The sequence below is a fragment of the Drosophila virilis genome, unplaced genomic scaffold, assembly GCF_030788295.1.
Source record: "Drosophila virilis strain 15010-1051.87 unplaced genomic scaffold, Dvir_AGI_RSII-ME tig00001701, whole genome shotgun sequence".
Lineage (NCBI taxonomy): Eukaryota > Metazoa > Arthropoda > Insecta > Diptera > Drosophilidae > Drosophila > Drosophila virilis.
In genome coordinates this window covers 7,716-15,430 of record NW_027212854.1, presented here as the reverse complement: position 1 = coordinate 15,430, position 7,715 = coordinate 7,716, and positions in this window count along the sequence as shown.

Here is a 7,715-nt window from a genome sequence, read left to right as displayed (position 1 = left end):
TATTTTCGACCGATAGTTTCTATGGTAGCTACATGAGATAGTGGTACGATCTTAATAGGATTCTACATATATATGCGGAGCATAGTAAAACTATTAAATTCAATTAAAAAACTTAGTTTTCGACCGATCGTTCCTATGGCAGCTATATGATATAGCAGTCCGATCTTAATAGGATTTTGCATATATATGAGGAGCATAGAAAAACAAATAAGTGTCGCGTTTGGTCAAGATATCTTAATAAACAAATTCTTTTTTCATACAAATCTTAATTTTCGACCGATCGTTCCTATGGCAGCGATATGATATAGTGGTCCGATCTTAATAGAATTTTGCATATATATGAGGACTATAGTAAAACTAATAAATTCCGAGTTTGGTCAAGATATCTTGATAAACAAAATGATTTTTCATACAAAACCTTAATTTTCGACCTATCTTTCCTATGGTATAGTGGTCCGGTATAGTGGTCCGGTATAGTGGTCCGATCTTAATAGGATTTTGCATATATATGAGGAGCATAGTAAAACTAATTAATGCCGAGCTTGGTCAAGCTATCTTAATAAACAAAATGTTTTTTCATACAAAAACTTATTTTTCGACCGATCATTCCTATGGCAGCTATATGATATAGTGGTCTGATCTTAATAGGATTTTGAATATATATGAGGAGCATAGTATAACTAATAAATTCAAAGTTTGGTCATGATATCTTTATAAACAAAATGTGTTTTCATACAAAAACTAAATTTTCGACCGATCATTCCTAAGGCAGCTATTTGGTATAGTGGTCCGATCTAAATATGAGTTTGCATATATATGAGCTGCATAGTAAGATTAATAAAGTTCGACTTTGATCAAGATATCTTGATAAACAAACAAAAACCTAATTTTCGACCGATCGTTCCTATGGCAGCGATATGATATAGTGGTCCGCTCTTAATAGGAGTCTGCATATATATGAGGAGCATAGTTATGAGATAGTGGTCCGGTCTTAAGGAGAATTTTACATATATATGAGGAGCATGGTAAAACTGATAAATTCAGAGTTTCCGAGTAATTTTCGACCGATCGACCATGGGCTATATGATACAGTGGTCCGATATTAATAGGATTTCTCATATTTATGATGAGCACAGTAAAACTAATCAATGTCGAGCTTGGTCAAGATATCCTGATAAACAAAATGTTTTTTCATACTAAAACTTAATTTTCGACCGATCGTTCCCATGGCGGCTATATGATATAGCAGTCCGATCTTAATAGGATTTTGCGTATATGTTAGGCGCATAGTAAAACTAATAAATGGCCAGTTTGATCAAGATATCTGCAATACAAAATGTTTTTTCATACAAAAACTTAATTTTCGACCGATCGTTCCAATGGCAGCTATATGATATAGTAGTCCGATCTTAATTGGATTTTGCATTTATATGAGGAGCACAGAAAAACTAATATATACCGAGTTTGGTCACGATATCTTAATAAACAAAATGTTTTTTCATACAAAACTTAATTTTCGACCGATCGTTCCTATGGTAGCGATATGATATAGTGGTCCGATCTTTGTAGGAGTTTGCATATATATGAGGAGCATAAAAAAACTAAAAAATTCCGAGTTTGATCATGATATCTTAATGAACAAAATGTTTTTTCATACAAATCTTAATTTTCGACCGATAGTTCCTATGGCAGCGAAATGATATAGTGGTCCGATCTTAATAGGAGTTTGCATATATATGAGGAGCATAGTAAACCTAAAAAATTCCGAGTTTGGTCAAGATATCTTAATAAAAAAAATGTTTTTTCATATAAAAACTTTATTTTCAACGGATCGTTCCTATGGCAGCTATATGAGATAGTGTTCCGGTCTTAATAAGATTTTACATATATATGAGGAGTATAGTAAAACTAATATATGCCGCGTTTGGTCAAGATATGTTAATAATCAAAATGTTTTGTCATACAAATCTTAATTTTCGACCGGTCGTTCCTATGGGAGCGATATGATATAGTGGTCCGATCTTAATAGGAGTTTGCATATATATGAGGAGCATAGTAAACCTAAAAAATTCCGAGTTTGGTCAAGATATCTTAATAAAAAAAATGTTTTTTCATACAAAAACTTTATTTTTAACGGATCGTTCCTATGGCAGCTATATGAGATAGTGTTCCGGTCTTAATAAGATTTTACATATATATGAGGAGTATAGTAAAACTAATATATGCCGAGTTTGGTCAAGGTATCCTGATAAACAAAATGTTTTTTCATACAATAACTTAATTTTCGATCGTTCGTTCCAATGGCAGCAATATGATATAGTGGACCGATCTTAATAGGATCTTGCATATATATGAGGAGTATAGTAAAACTAAAAAATTCCGAGTTTGGTCATGATATCTTAATAAACAAAATGTTTTTTCATAGAAATCCTAATTTTCGACCGATCGTTCGATTGGCAGCTATATGAGATAGTGGTCCGGTCTTAATAGGATTTTACATATATATGAGGAGCATAGTAAAACTGATAAATTCAGAGTTTCCGCGTAATTTTCGACCGATCGTTCCCATGGCAGCTAAATGATACAGTGGTCCGATCTTAATAAGATTTCGCATATTTATGAGGAGCATAGGTAAATAATATATGCCGTGTTTGGTCAAGATATGTTAATAATCAAAATGTTTTTTCATACAAAAACTTATTTTTCGACCGATCATTCCTATGGCAGCTATATGATATAGTGGTCTGTTCTTAATAGGATTTTGAATGTATATATAAGGAGCATAGTATAACTAATAAATTCAAAGTTTGGTCAAGATATCTTTATAAACAAAATGTGTTTTCATACAAAAACTAAATTTTCGACCGATCATTCCTAAGGCAGCTATTTGGTATAGTGGTCCGATCTAAATATGAGTTTGCATATATATGAGATGCATAGTAAGACTAATAAAGTTCGACTTTGATCCAGATATCTTGATAAACAAACAAAAACCCAATTTTCGACCGATCGTTCCTATGGCAGCGATATGATATAGTGGTCCGCTCTTAATAGGAGTCTGCATATATATGAGGAGCATAGTTATGAGATAGTGGTCCGGTCTTAAGGAGAATTTTACATATATATGAGGAGCATAGTAAAACTGATAAATTCAGAGTTTCCGAGTAATTTTCGACCGATCGACCATGGGCTATATGATACAGTGGTCCGATATTAATAGGATTTCTCATATTTATGAGGAGCACAGTAAAACTAATCAATGCCGAGTTTGGTCAAGATATCCTGATAAACAAAATGTTTTTTCATACTAAAACTTAATTTTCGACCGATCGTTCCCATGGCGGCTATATGATATAGCAGTCCGATCTTAATAGGATTTTGCATATATATTAGGAGCATAGTAAAACTAATAAATGGCCAGTTTGGTCAAGATATCTGCAATACAATATGTTTTTTCATACAAAAACCTAATTTTCGACCGATCGTTCCTATGGCAGCGATATGATATAGTGGTCCGCTCTTAGTAGGAGTCTGCATATATATGAGGAGCATAGTAATGAGATAGTGGTCCGGTCTTAAGGAGAATTTTACATTTATATGAGGAGCATAGTAAAACTGATAGATTCAGAGTTTCCGAGTAATTTTCGACCGATCGTTCCCATGGCAGCTATATGATACAGTGGTCCGATCTTAATAGGAATTTGCATATATATGAGGAGTATAGTAAAACTAATATATGCCGAGTTTGGTCAAGGTATCCTGATAAACAAAATGTTTTTTCATACAAAAACTTAATTTTCGACCGTTTGTTCCAATGGCAGCTATATGATATAGTGGACCGATCTTAATAGGAGTCTGTATATATATGAAATGCATAGTAAAACTAATAAAGTCCGAGTTTGGTCAAGATAACTTGATACAAAAACTTATTTTCGACCGATCGTCCCTATGGCAGCGATATGATATAGTGGTCCGATCTAAATGGGACTCTGCATATATATGAGGAGCATAGTAAAACTAAAAAATTCCGAGTTTGGTCATGATATCTTAATAAACAAAATGTTTTTTCATACAAACACTTTATTTTCGACCGATAGTTTCTGTGGTAGCTATATGAGATAGTGGTCCGATCTTAATAGGATTCTACATATATATGAGGACCATAGTAAAACTAATAAATTCAATTAAAAAACTTAATTTTCGACCGATTGTTCCTATGGCAGCTATATGATATAGTAGTCCGATCTTATTGGATTTTGCATATATATGAGGAGCATAGAAAAACAAATAAGTGCCGCGTTTGGTCAAGATATCTTAATAAACAAATTGTTTTTTCATACAAAAACTTATTTTCGACCGATCGTTCCTATGGCAGCGATCTGATATAGTGGACCGATCTTAATAGGAGTCTGTATATATATGAAATGCATAGTAAAACTAATAAATTCCGAGTTGGGTCAAGATATCTTGATAAACAAAATGATTTTTCATACAAAACCTTAATTTTCGACCTATCTTTCCTATGGTATAGTGGTCCGGTAAAGTGGTCCGATCTTAATAGGATTTTGCATATATATGAGGAGCATAGTAAAACTAATAAAGTCCGAGTTTGGTCAAGATATCTTGATAAACAAAATGTTTTTTCATACAAAAACTTAATTTTCGACCGATCGTTTCTATGGCAGCGGTATGATATAGTGGTCTGATCTTAATAGGAGTTTGAATATATATGAGAAGCATAGTAAAACTAATAAATGGTCAAGGTATCCTGATAAACAAAATGTTTTTTCATACAAAAACTTAATTTTCGACCGTTTGTTCCAATGGCAGCTATATGATATAGCAGTCCGACCTTAATAGGCTTTTGCATATATATTAGGAGCATAGTAAAACTAATAAATGCCGAGTTTGTTCAAGATATCCTGATAAAAAAAATGATTTTTCATACAAAAACTTAATTTTAGACCGATCGTTCCTATGGCAGCTATATGATATAGTAGTACGATCCTAATATGATTTAGTCAATATATGCGATGGATAGTGAAACTAGTAAAACTAATAAAGACCGATCGTCCGATCGTTTGGTCAAGATACCTTGATAAACAAAATGTTTTTTCATACAAAAACTTATTTTCGACCGATCGTTCCTATGGCAGCGATATGATATAGTGGACCGATCTTAATAGGAGTCTGTGTATATATGAAATGCATAGTAAAACTAATGAAGTCCGAGTTTAATCAAGATAACTTGATACAAAAACTTATTTTCGACCGATCGTCCCTATGGCAGCGATATGATATAGTGGTCCGATCTTAATGGGACTCTGCATATATATGAGGAGCATAGTAAAACCAATAAATTCAATTAAAAAACTTAATTTTCGACCGATCGTTCCTATGGCAGCTATATGATATAGTAGTACGATCCTAATATGATTTAGTCTATATATGCGATGCATAGTGAAACTAATAAAGTCCGAGTTTGGTCAAGATATCTTAATAAACAAATTGTTTTTTCATACAAAAACTTATTTTCAACCGATCGTTCCTATGGCAGCGATATGATATAGTGGACCGATCTTAATAGGAGTCTGTATATATATGAAATGCATAGTAAAACTAATAAATTCCGAGTTTGGTCAAGATATCTTGATAAACAAAATGATTTTTCATACAAAACCTTAACTTTCGACCTATCTTTCCTATGGTATAGTGGTCCGGTAAAGTGGTCCGATCTTAATAGGATTTTGCATATATATGAGGAGCATAGTAAAACTAATAAAGTCCGAGTTTGGTCAAGATATCTTGATAAACAAAATGTTTTTTCATACAAAAACTTAATTTTCGACCGATCGTTCCTAGGCAGCGATATGATATAGTGGTCTGATCTTAATAGGAGTTTGAATATATATGAGAAGCATAGTAAAACTAATAATCGCCAAGTTTGGTCAAGATATCTTAATAAACAAAATGTGTTTTCATACAAAAACTATATTTTCGACCGATCATTCCTAAGGCGGCAATATGGTATAGTGGTCCGATCTAAATATGAGTTTACTATTATATAAGATGCATAGTAAAACTAATAAACTCCGAGTTTGGTTAAGATATCTTGATAAACAAAATGTTTTTTCATACAAAAACTTAATTTTCGACCAATCGTTCCTATGGCAGCGATATGATATAGTGGTACGATCTTAATCGGAGTCTGCATATGTATGAGGAGCATAGTAATGAGATAGTGGTCCGGTCTTAAGGAGAATTTTACATTTATATGAGGAGCATAGTAAAACTGATAAATTCAGAGTTTCCGAGTAATTTTCGACCGATCGACCATGGCAGCTCTATGATGCAGTGGTCCGATCTTAACAGGATTTCTCATATTTATGAGCAGCATAGTAAAACTAATAAATGCCGAGTTTGGTCAAGATATCCTGATAAACAAAATTTTTTTTTATACTAAAACTTAATTTTCGACCGATCGTTCCCATGGCGCCTATATGACATAGCAGACCGATCTTAAAAGGATTTTGCATATATATTAGGAGCATAGTAAAACTAATAAATGCCCAGTTTGGTTAGGATATCTGCAATACAAAATGTTTTTTCACACAAAAACTTAAATTTTGACCGATCGTTCCAATGGCAGCTATATGATATAGCAGTCTGATCTTAATAGGATTTTGCATATATATGTATATATATATATGCATATATATAAAATATTTTTTCATACAAAAACTTAATTTTCGACCGATCGTTCCTATGTCAGCGATAGTGGTCCGATCTTAATAGGAGTCTGCATATATATGAGGAGCATAGTAAAACTAAAAAATTCCGAGTTTGGTCATGATATCTTGATAAACAAAATGTTTTTTCATACAAAAACCTCATTTTCGACGGTCGTTCCCATGGCAGCTATATGACATAGCAGTCCGATCTTGATAGGATTTTGCATATATGTTAGGAGCGTAGTAAAACTAATAAATGCCGAGTTTGTTCAAGATGGTTTTTCATACAAAAACTTAATTTTAGACCGATCGTTCCTATGGCAGCTATATGATATAGTAGTCCGATCCTAATATGATTTAGTCTATATATGAGATGCATAGTAAAACTAATAAAGTCCGAGTTTGGTCAAGGTTTCTTTATAAACAAAATGTTTTTTCATACAAAAACTTATTTTCGACCGATCGTTCCTATGGCAGCGATATGATATAGTGGACCGATCTTAATAGGAGTCTGCATATATATGAAATGCATTGTAAAACTAGTAAAGTCCGAGTTTGGTCAAGATAACTTCATACCAAAACTTATTTTCGACCCATCGTCCCTATGGCAGCGATATGATATAGTGGTCCGATCCTAATAGGAGTCTGCCTATATATGAGGAGCATAGTAAAACTAAAAAATACCGAGTTTGGTCATGATATCTTAATAAAGAAAATGTTTTTTCATACAAAAACTTTATTTTCGACCAATAGTTTCCATGGTAGCTATATGATATAGTAGTCCGATCTTAATAGGATCTTGCATATATATAGGGAGCATAGAAAAACAAATAAGTGCCGCGTTTGGTCAAGATATCTTAATAAACAAACTGTTTTTTCATACAAATCTTAATTTTCTACCTATCATTCCTATGGCAGCGATATGATATAGTGGTCGGATCTTAATAGGAGTTTGCATATATATAAATAGCATAGAAAAACTAA